At 45.6% G+C, this 25,006-nt stretch overlaps 2 non-coding genes and 1 pseudogene across 2 annotated transcripts; 1 reads left to right on the top strand and 2 right to left on the bottom strand.

Annotated features, from left to right (window-relative positions):
- Nucleotides 1-1,902: 1,902 nt before the first annotated feature.
- Nucleotides 1,903-20,481, top strand: LOC137335981 (zinc finger protein 850-like; annotated as a pseudogene).
- Nucleotides 8,844-8,937, bottom strand: trnay-gua (transfer RNA tyrosine (anticodon GUA)). Its single transcript has 2 exons — nucleotides 8,901-8,937; nucleotides 8,844-8,879 (listed from the first exon to the last, which is right to left on the bottom strand). It is a non-coding gene; the product is annotated as a tRNA-Tyr (tRNA).
- A 3,872-nt stretch (nucleotides 20,482-24,353) lies between the features above and the next one.
- trnay-gua (transfer RNA tyrosine (anticodon GUA)) lies at nucleotides 24,354-24,447 on the bottom strand. Its single transcript has 2 exons — nucleotides 24,411-24,447; nucleotides 24,354-24,389 (listed from the first exon to the last, which is right to left on the bottom strand). It is a non-coding gene; the product is annotated as a tRNA-Tyr (tRNA).
- Nucleotides 24,448-25,006: the final 559 nt, after the last annotated feature.

Below are 25,006 nucleotides of genomic sequence, written 5' to 3' on the forward strand. Positions count from 1 at the left end.
TATGTAACTCCATCTGCCACAATTTTACCAGCTCACTTCATCTATCAATTTCCCTTTGCAACTTTATGCTCCCATCTACATTACTCACTGTGCCACCTAACTTGGTGTCGTCGACAAACTTGGATATATGGCTCTCTATTTCTTCATTTGCCTCATTTATGCATATTGTAAAAAGCTGATGCCCCGGTACGACCAACTGTCCGCTCATCCCTCCAGTCAATTTATCATAAGGCCATAAGATCATAAGAGATAGGAGCAGGAGCAGGCCATTCGGCCCCTCGAGCCTGCTCCACCATTTGAGATCATGGCTGATCTGATGTTTATCTCAACTCCACTTACCCACCCTTTCCCCATTTCCTTTGACTCCCTTGCGAATCAAAAATCTGTCTAACTCAGCCTTGAATGTATTCAATGACTCAGCCTCCACAGCTTTATGGGGTAGAGAATTGCAAAGATTCACAACCCCCCTGGGAGAAGAACTTCTTCCTCATTTCCGTCTCAAACGAGCGACCCCTTATTCTGAGACTATGCCCCCTAGTTTTAGATTCCCCCATGAGGGGTAACAACCTCTCAGCATCTCCTCTCATTCTTCTAAACTCCAATAATTATAGACCCAACCTGATCAATCTTTCCTCATAAGACAACCCTTCCATCCCCGGAATCAACCGAGTGAACCTTCTCTGGACTGCCTCCAATGCAATATGCCCTTCCTTAAATAAGGTCACCAGAACTGTACGCAGTACTCCAGATGTGGTTTCACCAGCACCCTGTACAGTTGTAGCATGACTTCCCTGCTTTTATAGTCCATCCTTCTAGAAGGAAAGGCCAATATTCCGTTTGCCTTCTGGATTACCTGCTGCACTTTTATGTTGACTTTTTATGTTTCATGTACGAGGACACCCAGATCCCTCTGTACTGCAGCATTTTGAAGTATTTCTCCATTCAAATAATATTTTGCTTTTTTATTTTTCCTCCCAAAGTGGATGACTTCACATTATATTCCATCTACCAAATTTTTGCCCATCCGCTTAACCTGTCAATATCTCTTTACAGACACTTTGAGTCCTTATCGCAACTTGCTTTTCCACCTATCTTTGTATCATCAACAAATTTGGCCACAAGACACTCTGTTCCTTCATCCAAGCCATTAATATATATTGTAAATAGTTGAGGCCCCAGCACTGATCCCTGCGGCACCCCACACGTTACAGGAAATTCCTATAAATTCCTGCTGCTCCTATTGGTCCGGATCTCTCCTTAATCACCAGGGCGGGGTTGATGGTGAAACTGACGGTCCTGAGTTGCAGTTGGAAAATAAACATTAATTGAACCCGTCAGTTGCAACAATAAAACGAAATTAATTAAAGTTACCGAAAATTTTTCTTTCTGGATTTCACCAAAGTGGGGGGAGGGGGCTTCTATGCCGTGTGTTTGTGTCGGTTTAAATGGCACGAAGGGCTGGGGTTTCAGTTTATTTTATTGTCCTTGGTCCAAACGCGCTCTCCCTGCTTCCAATGTCTTTGCTTTTCGGCAACATATTACGAGATAATCAATGGCGGATGCATCACCCAGCATGCAGCGCGGTACAGATTGTGACCTATCTGAATCAGTGGAGCACAGCGCACAGGCGCAGTAGTGACTCATTATCGGGCAGTGTGTCCTGAGCATGCGCGGTCAGTCGAGGCTGCGGGAGGAGCGCGTTCGGTGCAGGTGAGAGGATCGGAGCAAGAGGATCAATAAACCCCGGGGCCCGGGTCCGGGCTCAGGCCCAGGCTCAGGCTTCACAAACCCCGAGTGCGGCCCCAGACCCGAATATAAAACAGTGAACATTATCCCCCCCTCACTACCCGCCGGTTTCCGGTTTCTCCCGTTTCGCTCCGGACCAACTCTCAACAAAAGGCCGCGGTCCCGCGCATGCGCGGTGTAAACTGGGACTTCTCAGGGAGCGTCTGTAAATGAAGGAGAAATGGTGATCGGTCAGGGAGCGTCTGTAAATGAAGGTGATCTCTGTACCTTCAGTCATCCAGGGAGCTCCAGCCGTTCCTTTTCTTCTCGTGGGGATCTGTCTGCTCTGTACTCAAACCCACTCCTCCTTGAAGGCCTCCCATTGTTCAATTACTGTTTTGTTGCCAATTTTTGATTCCAATCCACCTGGACAAGATCCCTTTTTAACTCACTGGAATTAGCCCTCCTCCAGTTAAGAATTTTCACATTTGACTGTCCCTTGTACTTTTCCATAACTATTCTAAACCTAATGAAATTATGATCACTGCTGCCCCACTGAAACATGCTCCACCTGCCCCACTTCATTCTCCACACCGAGCCCACTGCTTCTCTCACGTTCACTCTCTCACGTTCACTCTCTCACATTCACTCTCTCACACTCACACTCTCACTCTCTCACATTCAATCTTTCACGCTCTCACGCTTTCACTCATTATATAAGGCCACTGAAAGATGATGCGATGGGTTTGGATTTCAGCACAGGGAGGAGGGAGAGTGTGTTGGACGGGGATTTACAGCTTTGAGGAATGAGAGAGGTAAGAATGTTCTATAGAAAGTAGAGTTATCTGAACTGAATTTCTATCCTGTACTTACAGTGATAATTTTTATAAACTCCTTTTACAGGGTATTTGAAGGGGAGGATTTGCAGAGGGAAACTCAAACCAAAGATCATGTCAAGATCTGACAGAATCACTCGATTCATGAGGACCTGAATATCATCGGCCTTTGAATGTGGAAGGAGAAATGTTTCTCTGTTCTGTCTGAGAGAAGATTTCAAACATCAGTGTGAGTGGAAAAGCACCGAGACACACACACCCGAGTGAGAGTGTTCCAGTGCACTGACTGTGGAAAGAGCTTTAACCAGTTACATAGTCTGAAAAAACATCGCACCATTCACAGTGGGGAGAAACCGTACACGTGTTCTGTGTGTGGACCTGGAGAGACACAAGGACACCCGGACCACGGAGAAACCGTGGAAATGTGGGGACTGTGGGAAGGGATTCAATTACCCATCAGAGCTGGAAACTCATCGACGCAGTCACACTGGGGAGAGGCCGTTCTCCTGCTCCATGTGTAAGAAGGGATTTACTCGGTCTTCCCACCTGCTGATACACCAGCGAGTTCACTCCGATGAGAGACCTTTTAAATGCTCTGACTGTGGGAAGAGTTTTAAAAGCATAAACAAACTTCTGAGACATCAACACAGTGACACTGGGAAGAGGCCGTTCATGTGCTCCGTGTGTAAGAAGAGATTTACTCAGTCATCCCACCTGCTGGCACACCGGCGAATTCACACTGGGGAGAGACCGTTCATCTGCTCCGTGTGTGGGAAGAGATTCACTCAGTCATCGCACCTTTTGTCACACCGGCGAGTTCACACTGGGGAGAGGCCGTTCTCCTGTTCCGTGTGTAAGAAGAGATTCACTCAGTCATCCACCCTGCTGATACACCAGCGAGTTCACACTGAAGAGAGGCCATTCTCCTGCTCTGTGTGTAAGAAGAGATTCACTCGGTCATCCCACCTTCTGTCACACCAGCGAGTTCACACAGAGGAGAGGCCGTTCTCCTGCTCTGTGTGCGGGAAGAGATTCACTCAGTCATCCAACCTGCTGAGACACCAGCGAGTTCACTCTGATGAGAGACCTTTTAAATGTTCTGACTGTGAGAAGAGGTTTAAAAGCAAAAGGAATCTGCTGAGACACAAAATCGCTCACACTGGGGAGAGGCCGTTCTCCTGCTCCGTGTGTAAGAAGAGATTCACTCGGTCATCCCACCTGCTGACACATCAGCGAGTTCACACTGGGGAGAGGCCGTTCACCTGCTCTGTGTGTAAGAAGCAATTTACTCATTCATCCAACCTGCTGAGACACCAGCAAGTTCACACTGATAAGAGACCTTTTAAATGTTCTGACTGTGGGAAGATGTTTAAAAGCAAAAGGAATCTGCGGACACACCAAAGTACTCACACTGGGGAGAGGCCGTTCACCTGCTCTGTGTGAGGGAAGGGATTCACTATTTCATCCGAACTGCTGACGCACCAGCGAATTCACTGTGGGGAGAGACCTTTTAAATGTTCTGACTGTGAGATGAGCTCTAAAAGCAGATACGAACTGTGGAGACATCGACGCACTCACACTGGGGAGAGGCCGTTCACCTGCTCCGTGTGTAGGAAGAGATTTACTCGGTCATCCCACCTTCTGAGACACCAGCGAGTTCACTCTGATGAGAGACCGTTTAAATGTTCTGTCTGTGAGAAGTGTTTTAAAAGCACAAACGATCTCCTGAAACACCAACACACTCACACTGGGGAGAGACTGTTCACCTGCTCTGTGTGTGGGAAGGGATTCACTAATTCATCCCACCTTCTGAAACATCAACTTGTTCACACTATTGAGTGACCTTTTAACTCAGTGACTGTGAGAAGAGCTTTAAAAGCAGAAATGAACTGCTGACACATCAACACATGCCCATTGGGGAGAGACTGTTCACCTGTTCCATGTGTGGGAAGGGATTCACTCAGTCATCACACGTGCTGAGACACCAGCGAGTTCACATATGACTGCAGGGGTTGGATTCTGCTGTTAATCCCATCCAGGACTGAACCATGTTCATTCTGACAGTTGGGGTTTGTTTCTGCTGATGTTAATAATCCCAATAACTGGGCTGGAGTTTAATATTCAAGATATCTGTAAAATAAATCAGCATTGTTTTAAACACCTTGTTGTAGATTTTAGTCTTTCCCACTTGAGTGTTTAGCATCACCTGACTGGAGCTCAGAAAGGACAATCTGGGGGGAGGATCGTCCGGTGGGAACAGAACTTCAGCCTGGACACAGTCCTTCAGGGCCACACTGAGAGCGGCAAACGGCACTTTGGTCTTTCTCGTCTCCCTTCTCTGACAGTAAAGTCACCGTGCGGCGTCCAGTCTAAAAATGACTGTGGTAATTATTCTATGGAGATTTCAACTGTTTGAGTGACAGTCCTGAGTCTACCATTTAAGGCAGGCGTTAACTCATTTAAAATAAACCTGTTAAAAATAAGTGAGTTAAAGTCTGCGTTAAAACAGCAGACGGAGGAGTTCACAGGAGCCTGTTAACTGCTGGTACAATTATACAACAGTCATTCGATCTCCAGATAAAGAAGGACCTGCAGTGTGTTTCCAGAATTCACGGTTTTATTGCTGTGTGCGTGTTAGACACCAGGATCACTAAAAATACACGACCCGGACCATCCACAGGGTGGGGGCGATCCCGACAGTTACTCTGGGATCACTCCCACTGCGGAACTCCACCACTGACCCTGCTGAAGTTTGCAGGCTCAGGGAGTGGGGCCTCCAGGAGTGGACTGTAAGAAAGCTGGGTTTCAGTATCCTGACAAATATATGCTGAGGTACCAGAGGAATCCTTACTAAGGAACCGTCTGGGGTTTTAACTCTCAGTGTGGGTCTCGGGGTGAATGATTCCCGACTCCCTGAACTGTCTTACATTTAACCCAGGTCGGAACAGGATGAATTCAGTTTACAGGAGAATTGGGACAAATATCACCCACAATCGAGGGAGACACATGCAGCCTTTTGAGAAGCTCAGAGATCTTTGGAAAAGAAGATGGTGCCCAATTGTGGGAATAATAGCAAACGTCTTTCCAGCTACGTCAGGAGTCAGAAGACCATTAAAGATGGTTTTAGGGCCACTGAAAGGCAGTTCGGGACAGATTCCCGGGTAATGGCAGAGCTGTTAAATGACTATTTCTCATCAGCCTACATTCCTGTGGATGATGCTCAGATTCCAGCTGTGGGATGTGCTGTCGACAATAACATCATAAATATTAAAATAGAAAGGGATGTCATCTTGGATAAAATATGAAATCTCAAAATACTTTGTGCTCCAGGTCCAGATGATATCCACCCCCGGGTGTTTAAAGAGATGGGACGGGTGCTCTGTGAGCCCCTTGCCTGTATCTTCAACAGCTCAATAGAGTCAGCGATAGTCCCCTGAGATTGGAAGGTAGCTCACGTAGTTCCCATTTTCATTAAAGGGGACAAATCAGAGCCAGGGGAATGACAGGCCCATCAGTGTGACATCGATCTGAGGGAAGATGCTTGAAGGGATCCTAAGAGATGCTGTTTATGATCATGGGGAAAGAGAAGGAGCCATTCGAGATACTCAACATGGCTTCTGGGAAAGAAGGTCGTGTCTCACAAACTTGCTTGAGTTTTTTGAAGAAGTTGCTGGGTTAGTGGATGAGGGTAATCCGGTTCACATTGTCTATCTCAGGGGTGTCAAACTCATTTCCTATGGTGAACCTGACCCGATATCATGACACTTGGCCTGGACCACATTCAGCAAAAGTTATTAAACTGGAAATAGATGAAGATGAACTACATTGTTACTTACGTGCATTTAGTTGTTGTTTACTGCTGCTGCTGCTCCCGATACCTGGCGCCTCTGAGCTTGAACGATTGCACCAACATTTGGAGTAAATGACTGGCCTGAGGCCTGTCTTGGATAAAAACATGAGGACCACTTGTCATTACAGAACTGTGTGCCCCAAACACTAACCGTGGAAGTGAATTCCACAGACTGCCTACTCCCTATGTAAAGAAGTTTCTCTTGACTACTGCTCTAAAACAGATAGCAGGGGTTAATTGTAGCTACTCACACTGTATAAGGTGGAAAGTGATGTTCCACAAGGATTGGTTCTAGGACCACTGTTCACAATTCACAAAAACAATTTGGTCTCGGGAATCGGAAGTACAATTTCAAAATTTACAGATGACACCAGATTGGCGGGTGGGGTGGAGTTTAGATAATATTAATGAAGATTGCGACCAAATACAAAATAAATTGATAAACTTGTAAAATGGGTGTATAATTGGCCAATGAATTTTAATGCAGATGACAGTGAAGTGGAGCATTTTGGTCGCAAGAATTTGGAAATTGTGCCCTGTATACCCAAGTCCAAGTCATTAATGTATATCAAGAAAAGCAGTGGTCCCAGCACCGACCCCTGGGGAACACCACTGTACATCTCCCTCCATTCCGAAAAACAACCTTTCACCACTACTCTCTGTTTCCTGTTATTTAGCCAATTCTGTATCCATGCTGCTGCTGCCCCTTTTATTCCATGGGCTTCATTCTTGATGACAAGCCCATTATGCGGCACTTTATCAAACGCCTTTTGAAAGTCCATACACACCACATCAACTGCATTGCCCTCATCGACCCTCTCTGTTACCTTCTCAAAAAACTGTATCAAGTTCGTTAAACACGATTTGTCTTTAACAAATACGTGCTGGCTTTCCCTCATCCTTGTCCAAGTGACTGCTAATTCTATCCTGGATTATCATTGCTAGAACTTTCCCCACTACCGAGGTTAAACTGACTGGTCTGTAGACGCTGGGTTTTATCTTTCACTCTTTCTTGAACAACAGTGTAACATTTGCAATTCTCCAGTCCTCTGGCATCATCCCCATATCTAAGGATGTTTGGAAGATTATGGCCAGTACCTCTGCAATTTCCACCGTTACTTCCCTCACTAACCGAGGATGCATCCCATCCGGACCAGGTGACGTTTCTACTTTAAGTCCAGCCAGCCTTTCAAGTACCTCCTCTTTATGAATTTTTAGCCAATCCAGGATCTCAACTACATCTTCCTTTACTGACATTCTGGCAGCATCTTCTTCCATGGTGAAGACAGATGGAAAGTATTTATTTAGTACCTCTGCCATGCTCACTGCCTCACAATGCTACTTCCTCACTATAATTGTGACTAGTGGTGCAATGGATAACGCATATGATTATGGATTAGAAAGCAAGAGGTTCGATTCCTACTTGGTTTAGGAATTTTTATGCAAACTGTACATTATTTTATTGCTTTCAATACCTTGCAAACTGTCCAACTTGGTGGTGCTGCCTGGCTCCAGACCTGGTAAGTGCCTTCTTAGTGCAGCAAGCAGTGCATCAGTGTCATAATCTGAAGGTCCTGAATTCAATCTTCAGAGAAGGCATCAGGGATTATGAAGCTTTTTTTCCATCTCTCACCTCATCTTTCCATCTTTGCTGCAGAGCAAAATCAAGAACTTTTGCTGACTGCAGCTCATCAAAAGATGTTCTGCCCCTTGACCTCTCTGTACTCAAACACACAGTAAAGTTTAGGAAGTACATGGGCTATGGACTCACTGACAACACTCTTCTTTCTGTATAATTGCACCAAGACAAACGGTGAGTGGAGAATATAATCAACGATCCCACTACTTCTCACATGCCAAGTGAGCGCTCTACCAGTTGAGCTAATTCCTCGTTTGCTGTTTGTAAATCGCCCTTCACAGTTCCCGCCTCGCACTCGCCTCCAAGCTGCTCCACGACCAGCAGAGAAATCTTGCCTTGGGTTGCCGCTCCCTAAATATATTAAATACTTTGCTCCAATCTGCAGTATCGAGCATCAGCAAGTGAGGAACAGCAGAACGGGAAGCCACAGTAATCATGAATGATGCTGAGAAGAGCCCGAGCCTGCGGAAGGAAGACGAGGTCACCGGAAAGCAACAGCCGCCCGAGCTTGAGGGAGCAGCGTGAGCCCTGACTGACCGACTGATCGAAAACCTTTTTGCCTGAAATTGAGGGCGATTTGAAGTGTTGCTGCTCAAAGGCACTCCCTGCTGGTGAGCAGAGGGAAATGCTCGAGTGAAACAGCCGTGCTCGGGCAGAGACAGAAAGCTTTTCGGTTCGAGAAAGGAAAAGTGGTGTCCTGTGACTCAGTGGCAACATGTTAATCTAAAAGCTGCCTGTAAAGTTCAGAGAGCGACCTTGAGGTAATTGCTGCTTATTCCAAAAGCACACTCACTCCTTCGAGCCGGAATTGAACCAGCGACCTAAGGATGACTTTACTTTGGTTAATGCACTACAGTCCTCCGCTCTACCAGCTGAGCTATCGAAGGGAAGTGATAGAAAAGATTGTCTTTGGTGATTGTTCACCGTGCGCCTGTTGACATGTTCAGACTCGTGGAGACCACTGCTGTTCGAAGACTTCTTTTGCCTGAGAGCGAGAGCTGAGTGTTTTGAAGTATTGTTGCTCAAAAGCACTCCCTGCTGGTGAGCAGAGGCAAAACAGCCGTGTTTGGGCAGACACAGAAAGTTCTGAAGTTTGTGAAAGGAAAAGAGGCGTCATGTGCTTTCATGGCGACATGTTAATCTGTAAGTTGTGTGTTAAGTTAAGAGAACGACCTTGAACTAATTGCTGCTTATTGCACAATCACACGTACTCCTTCGAGCAGGAATTGAACAAATTACGTGAGGATGACTTTATCTTATTTTCCACGACAGTCTTGTCGCTCTGCCAGCTGAGATATCGAAGGGAAGCGGCAAAAATGTTTCACTTTGGTGATTGTTCACCGTGCAACTTTGACACACCCGGACTCATGAATTCCAGTGCTCATGACTGAGGCTGACTCGGTACCTGCTCATACTGCAGTGCTGTGGGAGTGTGAGCTGCTCCGTATTCTCCACAGCCTGGGCCAGTGACACAATGAATAATGCGACTGATTATTGATCTGGAGATTGTGGGTTCAAGTTTACGGAGGGTGTAAAGTGGAAGGCCGGGCCTGGAGAGCATTGGAATAGTCGAGTCTCGAGGTAAACAAAGGCACGGATGAGGGTTTCAGCAGCAGAACTTCATTCTGGCAGTTGGGATTTGTTTCTGATGATGTTAATAACCGCTATAACTGGGCTGAAATTCAATATTCTGGATATATGTGAAATAAATCAACTTTGTTTCAAACAGAATGTAAACAATTTTACAACACCAAGTTATAGTCCAGCAATTTTATTTTAAATTCACAAGCTTTCGGAGGCTTCCTCCTTCCTCAGGTAAATGAGGAAGGAGGAAGCCTCCGAAAGCTTGTGAATTTAAAATAAAATTGCTGGACTATAACTTGGTGTTGTAAAATTGTTTACAATTGTCAACCCCAGTCCATCACCGGCATCTCCACATCAAACAGAATGGGTCAATTACTTGACGAATTCAAGATAAGAGACTAATTAATGACCTAATTATCGATTATTATGCCTTTTCTCATTTTTCAATGTAGATTATTTCAGTTCTCATACCTTCAATTACTCTCATGGCCAAATCCCAGTTCCCCAGACCTTCCCGAGTGCCTCTCCCAGCCTTGGGATCCAGGGAAGGTATCAGTAATGTACCCGGGATCACTAAACACAAAACCCAGTCTGTGAATCACTTTCAGCGACTGGACTTATCGTGTGTCCCACAGCATCTCTCTCACCTTCGATGTGTGAATAGAGCATCAGGCCTGGGAATCTCGGTTTAAATTTAAATACACTCTGCAAATGTATTTAACAAAATACAAACAAGTAAACACATCACGGACCAATAATCCATTTCTATATTTACAGGAGTAAGTATGTTGTCTAACTCCTTTGGTGGACAGAATAAAGAAAAATCCCAAATCTAAGATCCCCACGAATCCTTTGCAAATACCTTACAAATCTTGACAGTAATCAACAAGTCTAATTGAATGTTGACCATTATTTTGAGTGGGGTTGGAATACAGAAGTGATGCTTCTGTTGTTAAGAACCTTGGTCAGACCCCACCTGGAGAACTGGGCAACAAACCTAAGGAGAGATAAATCGGCCTTTTAAAAGGTACAGTGTAGATTCACCAGAATGATGCCGGGGTTAAAAGGATTAAATTATGAGGACGGGTTGCAAAAATTGGTTTTTATTCCAATGAGTTTGGAACATGGAGATGTGATCACATCGAGGTGTTTAAAATAATAAAGGTTAACAATAAGGTAGATACAGAGAAATGATTTCTTCTGGAGGAGGAATCCAGAACAAGAGGGCATAAGAAATAGGAGCATGAGTGGGCCATATGGCCCCTCGAGTCTGCTTTGCCATTCAGTAAGTACATGGCTGATCTATCTTAACTCCACTTTCCTTCCCAATTCCTTGATTCCCTTGGTGTCCAAAATTTTTTCGATCTCATTCTTGAATATATTCAACGACTGAGCATCCACAGCCCTCTGGGGTAGAGAATTCCAAATCTCCACAACACTCTGAGTGAAGAAATTTTTCCTTATCTCAGTCCTAAATGGCCGATCACTTATCCTGAGACTATAACCTCTAGTTCTAGACTCTCCAGCAAGGGGAAACAGCCTCTCAGCATCTACCCTGTCATGCACTCTATGAATTTTAGACGTTTCAATGAGTTCACCTCTCATTCTTCTGAACTCCAGAGAATATAGGGCCATTCTACTCAATCTCTCCTCATACAACAACCCTCTCATTCCAGGAATCAATCCAGTGAACCTTCGTTGCACCCCCTCTAAGGCAAGTATATCCTTCCTCAGGTAAGGAGACCAAAACTATACACAGTACTCCAGATGTGGTCACACCAAAGCCCTGAAGAATTGCAGCAAGACTTCCTTACTGTTATTCTACAACCCACTTGCAATAAAGGCCAACATACTATTTGCTTTCCTAATTGTTTGCTGTATCTGCTTGTTAACTTTCTGTGATCCGTGTACAAGGACACCCAAATCCCTCTGAACATGAACATTTCTTAGACTCTCACCTTTTAAAAAATATTCTGCTTTGCTATTATTCCTACCAAAGTGAAGAATTTCTACATTCCCCCACATTGTACTCCATCTGCCACCTTCTTGATAATCTTAAAATTAGAGCTAGATCATTTAAGAGCAAAATAAGGTGATAATTTTTCACACAAAGGGCAGTGGAAATTATAAACTCACTTCCCTGAAAGGCTGTGGGTGCTGGGGGTAATTGAAATTTTCAGTATTGAGATCGAAAGATATGTATTGTGTGAGGGTTGCAAGGGATATCGAGCAAAGGCAAGTAAATGGAGTTGTGATACAGATTAGTCCTGATCTAATTGAATGACGGAGTAGACTTCAGGGGCTAAATGTCTAATTCCAGTTCATGAACCTAGTCACTGACACCAATCACCTCCAGTCTGATAAATAAAACCACCACAGTCACTGATACCAATCTCCTCCTGTCTGATATAAACCAACTCCACGGTCACTGATACCAATCTCACTGAATGGTGGAACAGGCTCGAGGGGCTGAATGGCCTACTCCTGTTCCTAATGTTCCGATGTCACACTGAAGTTGCTAACATTCCTCTTCACAGTTCTTAATGCTCCCTATCCTGGTGTTGTCAGGAAATGTTGATCTAATGCCCTTGTTCCCAAGCCCAGGTCATTGCTCTGTATTGAGAAGAGCAATGGTCCCAACACTGCCCCTGGGGACACCACCGTTTACATCCCCACAGTCTGAAAAACATCCATTAACCACCACTCTGCCCTTTCTCCAACTTCCCATCCACACTGACCCACTCCCTTTAATACCCTGAGCTTTAATCTGATCAACAAGCCTCCTGTCCGGCATCTTCTCAAACACTTTTTAACAATCCATCTTCACAACCTCCATTGCATTTTATCCCCACACTGTGTTATTCCCTCCAATAATCCCTGCTGTCTGTCCTGAATTAATCCATTTCATTCCCAATGTTGAAATCTTTGCTCCACCCACTCGGTTCCATCGGTTTTTCTCCACAACACAAAGGGCCAGTTTTCCCCAAGAGTTTCACACCAATCAGCTTTCAAAATGAGGCAGAGTTTCAGCCAATGAGGGAGATCCGGGCTCAGCCCCGCCCACTCGGTGCCGCAAGTCCCGCCCCTCACCCACTCCCATTGGTTGGAGGACCAACCGCCCGCTCGGTCCTCCAGTCCCTCTCCGCTCTTCCTATTGGTCCGGAGCTCCCGTCAATCACCCGGGCAGTGTGAGCTGAGCATGCGCGGCGGGCGGGGAGTGAGGCCGAGATCGTGTCCGCAACAGGTAAGAGATGGGCGGGGGGAGCGGGTTAATAAACCCCGGGGGAGGGGGCGGGGGCTTCACAAACCCCGAGTGCGGCCCCGGGCCCGAATATCAAACAGTGAACATTCTCCTCTCTCTCTCTACACTCCGGGGGCTCCGGTTTAGATCAGACCCGAAACTCAACACACGGCCCGCGGCCTCCGAGCATGCGCAGAGTCAGCGTCAAACCTCGTGACTCATCGAATCAGGGAGCGTCTGTAAATGAAGGAGAAATGGTGATCGGTCAGGGAGCGTCTGCAAATGAAGGAGAAATGGTGATCGGTCAGGGAGCGTCTGTAAATGAAGGAGAAATGGTGATCGGTCGGGGAGCGTCTATAAATGAAGGAGAAATGGTTATCGGTCGGGGAGCGTCTATAAATGAAGGAGAAATGGTGATCGGTCAGGGAGCGTCTGTTAATGAAGGAGAAATGGTGATGGGTCAGGGAGCGTCTGTAAATGAAGGAGAAATGGTGATCGGTCAGGGAGCGACTGTAAATGAAGGCGAAATGGTAATCGGTGAGAGAGCGTCTGAAAATGAAGGAGAAATGGTAATCGGTCAGGGAGTGTGTGTAAATGAAGGAGAAATGGTGATCGGTCAGGGAGAGTCTGCAAATGAAGCAGAAGTGGTGATCGGTCAGGGAGAGTCTGTAAATGAAGCAGAAGTGGTGATAAGGCAGGGAGCGTCTGTAAATGATGAAGAAATGGTGATTGGCTCCGAAAGAGTCTGTAAATGAAGGAGAAATGGTGATCGGTCAGGGAGCATCAGCAAATGAAGGATAAGTGGTGATCGGTCAGGGAGCATCTGCAAATAGATGATAAATGATGACAGATCAGGGAACGTCTGTAAATGAAAGCGAAATGGTGAAGGTCGGGGGAGTCTGTCGATGAATGAGAAGTGGTGATGGGTCAGGGAGCATCTGTAAATGAAGGAGAAATGGTGAATTTCAGGGCAAGTCTGTAAATGACGAAGAAAATGTGACGGCTCATAAAAACATAAGAAATAGGAGCAGGAGTCGGCCATACGCCCCCTTGAGCCTGCTCTGACATTCAATAAGATCAAGGCTGATCTTTGACCTCAACTCCACTTTCCTGCCCAATCCCCATATCCCTTGATTCCCTTAGAGTCCAAAAATCTATCAATCTCAGCCTTGCATATACTCAACGACTGTGCATCCACAGCCCTCTGAGGTAGAGAATTCCAAAGATTTACAACCCTCTCAGTGGTGAAATTCCTCCTCATCTCAGTCTTAAATGGCCGACCCCTTATCCTGAGACAATGCTCCCACTTCTACACTCTCCAGCCAGGGGAAACATCCTCTCAGTATGTACCCTCTCAAGCCCTCTCAGAATCTTACAAGTTTCAATGAGATCACCTCTCATTCTTAGAACCATAGAAAAGATACAGCACAGAAGGGGGTCATTCGGCCCATTGTGTCCACGCTGGCTCGAAGAACAACCAGGTGCCCATTCTAATCCCACCTTCCAGCACCCGGTCCGTAGCCCTGCAGCTTACAGCACTTTAGATGCAGGTCCAGGTACTTTTTAAAAAGAGTTGAGGGTCCCTGCCTCTACCACCAATTCGGGCAGCGGATTCCATACACCCACCACCCTCTGGGTAAAACAATTTTTCCTTGTGTCCCCTCTAATCCTTCCGCCAATCAGCTTAAATCTATTTCCTCGAGTTCTTGAACTCTCTGCTAGGGGAAACAGATACTTCCTGTCTACTCTATCTGGGCCGCTCATCATTTTGTACACGTCAATCAAGTCACCACTCAGCTTCATCTGCTCCAAGGAAAACAACACCAACCTATCCAATCTCTCCTCGTAGCTGCAATTTTCAAGCCCTGGCAACATTCTTGTAAATCTTCTCTGCACTCTCTCCAGAGCAATAACGTCCTTCCTGTAATGTGGTGACCAGAACTGCACACAATACTCCAGCTGTGGCCTTACCAGCGTTTTATACAGTTTATACAGTCATTACATCCGTGCTTTTGTATTCTATACCTCAGCTAATAACGGAGAGCATACCGTATGCCTTCTTCACAACCTTATCTACCTGTACTGCCACCTTCAGGGACCTGTGCACGTGCACTCCATGGTCTCTCACTTCCTCCACCCCTCTCAATATATTCCTGTTTACTGCGTGTTCCCTTTTACTGTTTGCCCTCCCGAAGTGCATTGCCTCACACTTCTCCGAGTTGAACTCCATTTGCCACTTTTCGGCCCACTCCACCAACCCATTGATATCTTCCTGGAGTCCACAGCTACCCTCTTCACTATTAATTACACAGCCAATTTTTGTGTCATCTGCACATTTGCCAATCATGCTCCTGACATTCAAGTCCAAATCATTAAGATAGACCACAAACAGCGGGGACCCAACACTGAGCCCTGTGGCACGGCATTGGAAACAGATTTCCATTCGCAAAGATATCCATCGACTTTTACCCTTTCTTTCCTGTTACTGAGCCAATTTTGGATCTAATTCACCACATTTCCCTGTATCCCATGGGCTTTTACCTTTCTGACCAGTCTGCCACGTGGGACCTTTTCAAATGCCTTACTACAATCCATGCAGACAACATCCAACAGCACGACCATCATCAATCCTCCTTGTCACTTCCTCAAATAATTTAATCAGATTTGTAAGGCATGACCTTCCCTGAACAAATCCATGCTGACTATCCCTGATTAAACCATGCCTTTCCAAGTGACAGTTTATCCTATCTCTCTGTATTGATTCTAATAGTTTGCCCACCACCGAGGTAAGACTGACCGGCCTATAATTGTTCGGTCTTTCCCTTGTACCCTTTTTAAACAATGGTCTTACGTTTTCAGTCTTCCGGTACCTCCCCTGTATCTAGTGAAGATTGGAAAATGATCCTCAGAGCATCCGCTATTTCCTCCCTGGCTTCCTCTAATAGCCTAGGAAACAATCCATCCGGCCCTGGTGACTTATCAACTTTCAAGGATTCCAGTCCCTCTGGTACTTCCTCTCTCGTTATATTTACCTTATCCAATATTTCACACCTGTCCTCTTTAACTACTATGTCCGGATCATCCCCTTCCTTTGTGAATACAGAGAAAAAATATTCATTTAAAACCCTACCCACATGTTCTGCTTCTACACACAAGTTACCCTTATCATCCCTGATAGGTCCCACCTTTTCCTGAGCTATCCTCTTGTTCTTAATGTACTGATAAAATATCTAACATTCTTCTGAACTCCAGAGGGTATAGGCCCATTCTATTCAATCTCTCCTCATAGGACAACCGTCTCATCCCAGGAATCAATCGAGTGAACCTCGCTGCATATACCCTTCCTTAGATAAGGAGAGCACAACTGTACACAGTACTCCAGGTGTGGCCTCACCAAAGCCGTGTACAATTGCAACAAGACTTCCTTATTCTTCGACTCCAACCCCCTTGCAATAAATTCCAACATTCCAGTTGCCTTCGAATTGCTTGCTGTACCTGCATGTTATCTTTCGGTGTTTCTTGTACGAGGACACCCAAATCTCTCTGAACACCAACATTTAATAGTTTCTCACCATTTTAAAAATTCTGTTTTTCTATTCTTCCTACCAAAGTGAGTAACCTCACATTTCCCCACATTATACTCTATCTGCCACCTTCTTGCCCACTCACTTAACCTGTCTATATCCCTTTGCAGACTCTTTGTGTCCTCCTCACAGTTTACTTTCCCACCTAGCTTCATGTCGTCAGCAAACTTGGATACTTTACACTCGGTCCCATCCGCTAAGTCATTGATATATATTGTAAATAGCTGAGGCCCAAGCACTGATCCTTGCGGCACCCCACTAGTTACACGTCCAGGCCATCAAAATATATCAAAAAGATTCATGGTCCTAATACCCACCCCTATGGAATATCACTGTATACTTCCTTCCAGTCTGTAAAACAACGGTTCACCACTGATCTCCACATTCTGTCTCTCCGCCAATTTTGTATCCATGCTGCTATTGGCTTCAATTTTATTAACAGGTCCATTCGGTGGCACTTTACCGAACGCCTTTTAAATGTCCGTTTACACAACATCGAGTGCACTACCCTCATCAACCCTTTCCGTTATTTCATTGAAGAACTCAATCAAATTAGTCAGACATGATTTTACTTTTAACAAATCTATATTGACTGTCATTTATTAACTCACATTCTTCCAAGTGAGAATTAATTTTGTCCCGGATTCTGGTCTCGAGAAGTTTCCCACCACCGACGTTAGGCTGACTGGTCTGTAATTGCCGGGTTTATCCCTCTCCTACATTTATGAACAGGGGTGTGACACTTGCAATCCTCCAGTCCTCAGACACCACTCCCACATCCAAGGAGGATTGGAAGATTGTGGTCAGAGCCTCCGCTATCTACACCCTTACTTCACTCAGTAATCTAGGAGGAATCCCATCTGGACCGAAAAACCTTTTTACTTTGAGCACTGCCAGTCTTTTAAGTACCTCCTCTTTATCTATTTTGATCGTCTTCAATATCACTACGACCTCCTCCTTTACTGCTACAATGGCAGAATCCTCTTCTCTGGTGAAGACGGATTTAAAGTACTCATTTAGTGCCTCAGCCATGCCCTCTGCCTCCACAAGAAGATCTCCTTTTTTGTCCCTCATCGACCCCACCCTTCCTCTGACTCCCCTTTTACTGTTTGTATGTTCATAAAAGACTTTTGGATTCCATTTTATGTTAACCACCAATCTATTCTCATACTCTCTCTTTGCACCTCTTATTCCGTTTTTTAGATCTCCTCTGTACTTTCTTTGTTCAGCCTGGTTCACGACTGTATTATGAACCTTAAATTCGTCATAAGCCTCCTTTTTCTGTTTCATTTTAATCTCTATCTATCTCTTTCGTCATCCAGGGAGCTCTAGCTTTGGATGCCCTTCCTTTCTCCCCCGTGGGGATCTGTCTGCTCTGTACCTGAACCAACTCCTCCTTCAAGGCCTCCCATTGTTCAATTACTGTTTTGTTGCCAATTTTTGATTCCAATCCACCTGGACAAGTTCCCTTTTTAACTCACTGGAATTAGCCCTCCTCCAGTTAAGTATTTTCACATTTGACTGTCCCCTGTCCTTTTCCATAACTATTCTAAACCTAATGAGATTATGATCACTGCTGCCCCACTGAAACATGCTCCACCTGCCCCACTTCATTCTACACACCGAGCCCACTGCTGTACTCACACTCACTCTCTCACACTCACTCTCTCACACTCACTCTCTCACACTCACTCTCTCACACTCACTCTCTCACACTCACTCTCTCACATTCACTCTCTCACACTCACTCTCTCACATTCACTCTCACATTCACTCTCTCACATTCACTCTCTCACACTCACTCTCTCACACTCACTCTCTCACATTCACTCTCTCACACTCACTCTCTCACACTCACCCTCTCACATTCACTCTCTCACATTCACTCTCTCACATTCACTCTCTCACACTCACTCTCTCACACTCACTCTCTCACACTCACTCTCTCACACTCACTCTCACATTCCTCTCTCACCCTTTCACTCATGGTTTAGGGCCACTGAAAGATGCTGCGATGGGTTTGGATTTCAGCACAGGGAGGAGGGAGAGTTTGTGGGACAGGGATTTACAGCTTTGAGGAATGAGAGAGGAAATAATGTTCCATAGAAAGTAGAGTTATCTTATCTGAATTTCTATCCTGTACTTACATTGATAACTTTTATAAACTCCTTTTACAGGGGAGGATTTGCAGAGGGAAACTCACACCAAAGATCACGTCAAGATCTGACAGAGTCACTCGATTCATCAGGACCTGAATATCATCGGCCTTTGAATGTGGAAGGAGAAATGTTTGTCTGTTCTATCCGTGGGAGAAGATTTCAAACATCAGTGTGAGTGGAAAATCACCGAGACACACACACCCGAGTGAGAGTGTTACAGTGCACTGACTGTGGAAAGAGCTTTAACCAGTTACATAGCCTGAAAAAACATCACACCATTCACAGCGGGGAGACACCGTACACGTGTTGTGTGTGGACGAGGCTTCAACTGATCGTCCAACCTGGAGAGACACAAGGTCACCCGGACCACGGAGAAACCGTGGAAATGTGGGGACTGTGGGAAGGGATTCAATTACCCCTCACTGCTGGAAATGCATGGACACAATCACACTGGGGAGAGGCCGTTCTTCTGCTCCGTGTGTGGGAAGGGATTCACTCGGTCATCCACCCTGCTGAGACACCAGCGAACTCACTCTGATGAGAGACCTTTTAAATGTTCTGACTGTGAGAAGAGCTTTAAAAGCAAAAGTATTCTGCTGACACACCAACGCACTCACACTGGGGAGAGGCCGTTCACCTGCACCGTGTGTGAGAAGAGATTCACTCAGTCATCCACCCTGCTGACACACCAGCGAGTTCACTCTGATGAGAGACCTTTTAAATGTTCTGACTGTGAGAACAGCTTTAAAAGCAAAATTGATCTGATGAGACACCAACATAGCCACGCTGGGGAGAGGCCGTTCACCTGCTCCGTGTGTGGGAAAGGATTCACTCAGTCATCCACCCTGCTGAAACACCAGCGAGTTCACACTGGGGAGAGACCGTTCTCCTGCTCAGTGTGTAAGAAGAGATTCACTCGATCATCACACCTTCTGTCACACCAGCGAGTTCACACTGGGGAGAGACCGTTCTCCTGCTCAGTGTGTAAGAAGAGATTCACTCGATCATCCCACCTTCTGTCACACCAGCGAGTTCACTCTGATGAGAGACCTTTTAAATGTTCTGACTGTGAGAAGAGGTTTAAAAGCAAAATTGATCTGATGAAACACCAACGTACCCACACTGGGGAGAGGCCATTCACCTGCTCCGTGTGTGGGAAGGGATTCACTCAGTCATCCAACCTGCTGAGACATCAGCGAGTTCACACTGGGGAGAGGCCGTTAAATGTTCTGACTGTGAGAAAAGATTTAAAATCAGAAATGAACTGCTGAGACATCGACGCACTCACACTGGGGAGAGACTGTTCACCTGCTCTGTGTGTGGGAAGGGATTCACTAATTCATCCCACCTTCTGAAACATCAACTTGTTCACACTATTGAGTGACCTTTTAACTCAGTGACTGTAAGAAGAGCTTTAAAAGCAGAAATGAACTGCTGACGCATCAACTCACGCCCATTGAGGAGAGACTGTTCACCTGTTCCATGTGTGGGAAGGGATTCACTCAGTCATCACACGTGCTGAGACACCAGCGAGTTCACATATGACTGCAGGGGTTGGATTCTGCTGTTAATCCCATCCAGGACTGAACCATGTTCATTCTGACAGTTAGGGTTTGTTTCTTCTGATGTTAATAACCCCTATAACTGGGCTGGAGTTTAATATTCAGAATATCTGTTAAATAAATTAGCTTTGTTTTAAACACCTTGTTGTCGATTTTGATTTTTCCCACCTGAGTGTTTAGCATCACCTGACTGGAGCTCAGAAAGGACAATCTGATGGGAACAGAACTTCAGCCTGGACACAGTCCTTCAGGGCCACACTGAGAGGGGCAAACGGCACTTTGGCCTTTCTCATCTCCCTTCACTGACAGCAAAGTCACTGTATGACATCCAGTCTGAAAATGACTGTGGTAATTATTCTATGAAGATTTCACCTGTTTGAGTGACAGTCCTGAGTCTACCATTTAAGGCAAGCGTTAACTCATTTAAAATAAACCCGTTAAAAATAAATGAGTTAAAGTCTGAATTGAAGTAGCAGAGGGAGGAGTTCACAGGAGCCTGTTAATTGCTGGTACAATTATACAACAGTCATTCGATCTCCAGATAAAGAAGGACCTGCAGTGTGTTTCCAGAATTCATGGTTTTATTGCTGTGTGCGAGTTGGACACCAGGATCACTAAAAATACACAACCCGGACCATCCACAGGGTGGGGGCAATCCCGACAGTTACTCTGGGATCACTCCCACTGCGGAACTCCACCACTGACCCTGCTGAACGTTGCAGGCTCAGGGAGTGGGGCCTCCAGGAGAGGACTGTAAGATAGCTGACAAACATATGCTGAGGTACCAGAGGAATCCTTACAAAGGAACCGTCTGGGGCTTTACCTGTCGGTGTGGGTCTAGCGGTGAATGATTCCTGAGTCCCCAAACTATGTTACATTTAAACCAGATCAGATCAGGATGAATTCAGTTTACCGGAGAATTGGGACAAATATCACCCACAATCGAGGGAGACAAAAGCAGCCATTAGAGAATCTAAGAGATCTTTGGAAAAGAAAATGGTGCACAATTCTGAGGATAACAGCAAATGTTTTTTCAGCTACGTCAGGAGTCAGAAGACCATTAAAGATGCTTTAGGGCCACCGAAAGACAGTTCAGGACAGATTCCCGGGCTATGGCAGAGCTGTTGAATGATTATTTCACATCAGTCTACACTCCTGTGGATGATGCTCAGATTCCAGCTGTGGGATGTGCTGTCAACAATAACATCATAAATATTAAAATAGAATGGGATGTCACTTTGGATAAAATATGAACTCTCAAAATGCATTGTGCTCCAGGTCCAGATGATACTCACCCCCGGGTGTTTAAAGAGATGGGATGGGTGCTCTGTGAGCCCCTTGCCTGTATCTTCAACAGCTCAATAGAGTCAGCGATAGTCCCCTGAGATTGGAAGGTAGCTCACGTAGTTCCCATTTTCATTAAAGGGGACAAATCAGAGCCGGGGTATGACAGGCCCATCAGTGTGACCTCGATCTGAGGGAAGATGCTTGAAGGGATCCTAAGAGATGCTGTTTATGATCACGGGGAAAGAGAAGGAGCCATTAGAGATACTCAACACGGCTTCTGGGAAAGAAAATGCTGTCTTACAAACTTGCTTGAGTTTTTTGAAGAAGTTGCTGGGTTAGTGGATGAGGGTAATCCGGTTCACATTGTCTATCTCAGGGGTGTCAAACTCATTTCCTATGGTGAACCTGACCCGATATCATGACACTTGGCCTGGACCACATTCAGCAAAAGTTATTAAACTGGAAATAGATGAAAATGAACTCTATTGTTACTTACGTACATTTAGATTTTATTTACAGCTACTGCTGCTCCCGATACCTGGTGCCTCTTAGCTTGAACTATTGCACCAACATTTGGAGTAAATGACTGGGCTGAGGCCTGTCTTGGATAAAAACATGAGGACCACTTGTCATTCCAGAACTGTGTGCCCCAAACACTAACCGTGGAAGTGAATTCCACAGACTGACTACTCCCTATGTAAAGAAGTTTCTCTTGACTACTGCTCTAAAACAGATAGCAGGGGTTAATTGTAGCTACTCACACTGTATAAGGTGGAAAGTGATGTTCCACAAGGATTGGTTCTGGGACCACTGTTCACAATTCACATAAACAATTTGGACTCGGGAATCGGAAGTACAATTTCAAAATTTACAGATGGCACCAGATTGGCGGGGTGGGGTGGAGATTACATAATATTGATGAAGATTGCGACCAAATACAAAATACATTAATAAACTTGCAAAATGTGTGTTTAATGCAGATGACAGTGGAGTGGAGCATTTTGGTCGCAAGAATTTGGAAATTGTGCCCTGTATACCCAAGTCCAAGTCTTTAATGTATATCAAGAAAAGCAGTGGTCCCAGCACCGACCCCTGGGGAACACCACTGTACACCTCCCTCCATTACGAAAAACAACCGTTCACCACGACACTCTGCTGTTATTTAACCAATTCTGTATCAATGCTGCTGCTGCCCCCTTTATTCCATGGGCTTCAATCTTGATGACAAGTTCATTATGCGGCACTTTATCTAACGCCTTTTGGAAGTCCATACACACCACATCAACTGCATTGCCCTCATCGACCCTCTCTGTTACCTCATCAAAAAACTGTGTCAAGTTAGTTAAACATGATTTGCCTTTAACAAATCCGTGCTGGCTTTCCCTAATCCTTGTCCAAGTGACTGCTAATTCTATCCCGGATTATCGTTGGTGGAACTTTCCCCACCACCGAGGTTAAACTGACTGGTCTGTATTTGCTGGATTTTTTCTTTCACCCTTTCTTGAACAGGGGTGTAACATCTGCAATTCTCCAGTCCTCTGGCATCAACCCCATATCTAAGGATGTTTGGAAGATTATGGCCAGTACCTCTGCAATTTCCACCGTTACTTCCCTCAGCAACGTTGGATGCATCCCATCCGGACCAGGTGACGTTTCTACTTTAAGTTCAGCCAGCCTTTCCAGTCCCTCCTCTTTATGAATGTTTAGCCAATCCAGTATCTCTGCAACATCTTCCTTTACTGACACTCTGGCAGCGTCTTCTTCCTTGGGAAAGACAGATGCAAAGTATTTATTTAGTACCTCTGCCATGCCCACTGCCTCTCACTGCTACTAATTCGTTATAATCTGGGCCAATGATGCAATGGATAACGCATTAGGTTCGATTCCTACCTGGCTTGGTTTTTATATGCAAAATTTTATGACATTCAATACCTTGCCAGCTGTCCTACTTGCTGGTGCTGCCTGGCTCCATACCTGCTAAATGCCTTCTCAGTGCAGCAAGCAGTGCATCAGTGTCATAATCTGAAGGTCTTGAATTCATTCTTCAGAGAAGGCATCAAGGATTACGAAGCTTTTTTCCCATCTCTCACCTCATCTTTCCATTTTTGCCGCATAGCAAAATCAAGAACTTTTGCTTACGGCAGCACATCAAAAGATTTGCTGCCCCTTGACCTCTCTGTACCCAAACACACGGCCAAGTTTAGGAAGTACATGGGCTCATGTCTCGCTGACAACACTCTTGTTTCTGTACAATTGCCCCTTGACAAACGGTGAGTGGAGAATATAATCAACGATCCCGCTACTTCTCACATGCCAAGTGAGCGCTCCACCAGTTGAGCTAATTCCTCGTTTGCTGTTTGTAAATCGCCCTTCATCAGTTCCCGCCTCACACTCGCCTCCAAGCTGCTCCACGACCAGCAGAGAAATCTTGCCTTGGGTTGCCGCTCCCTGAATATATTAAATACTTTGCTCCAATCGGCGGTATCGAGCATCAGCAAGTGAGGAACAGCAGAACGGGAAGCCACAGTAATCATGAGTGATGCTGAGAAGAGCCCGAGCCTGCGGAAGGAAGACGAGGTCACCGGAAAGCAACAGCCGCCCGAGCTTGAGGGAGCAGCGTGAACCCTGACTGACTGACTGATCGAAGACCTTTTTGCCTGAAATTGAGGGCGATTTGAAGTGTTGCTGCTCAAAGGCACTCCCTGCTGGTGAGCAGAGGGAAATGCTCGAGTGAAACAGCCATGCTCGGGCACACACAGAAAGCTTTTCGGTTCGAGAAAGGGAAAGAGGTGTCCTGTGACTCGCAACATGTTAATCTGTGAGCTGCCTGCAAAGTTGATCGAGCGACCTTGAGGTAATTGCTGCTTATTCCAAAAACACACTCACTCCTTCGAGCTGGAATTGAACCAGCGACCTAAGGATGACTTTACTTTAGTAAATTCACTACAGTCCTCCGCTCTACCAGCTGAGCTATCGAAGGGAAGCGATAGAAAGGACTGTCTTTGGTGATTGTTCACCGTGCGCCTGTTGACATGTTCAGACTCGTGGAGTCCGGTGCTGATCGAAGACTTCTTTTGCCTGAAAGCGAGTGCTGAGTGTTTTGAAGTATTGCTGCTCAAAAGCACTCCCTGCTGGTGAGCAGAGGCAAAACAGCCTTGTTTGGGCAGACACAGAAAGTTTTACGGTTTGTGAAAGGAAAAGAGGCGTCCTGTGCCTTCATGGCAACATGTTAATCTGTAAGGTGCCTGTAAAGTTAAGAGAGCGACCTTGAACTAATTGCTGCTTATTGCAAAATCACGCGTACTCCTTCAGCAGGAATTGAACAAATGACATAAGGATGACTTTATCTTATTTTCCGCGACAGTCTTGTCGCTCGACCAGCTGAGGTATCGAAGGGAAGCGGCAAAAATGTTTCACTTTGGTGATTGTTCACCGTGCACCTTTGACACACCCGGACTCGTGGATTCCAGTGCTCATGACTGAGGCTGACTCAGTACCTGCTCATACCGCAGTGCTGTGGGAGTGTGAGCTGCTCCGTG

This window comes from Heptranchias perlo, chromosome 20 (assembly GCF_035084215.1).
Source record: "Heptranchias perlo isolate sHepPer1 chromosome 20, sHepPer1.hap1, whole genome shotgun sequence".
In the NCBI taxonomy this organism is placed as follows: domain Eukaryota; kingdom Metazoa; phylum Chordata; class Chondrichthyes; order Hexanchiformes; family Hexanchidae; genus Heptranchias; species Heptranchias perlo.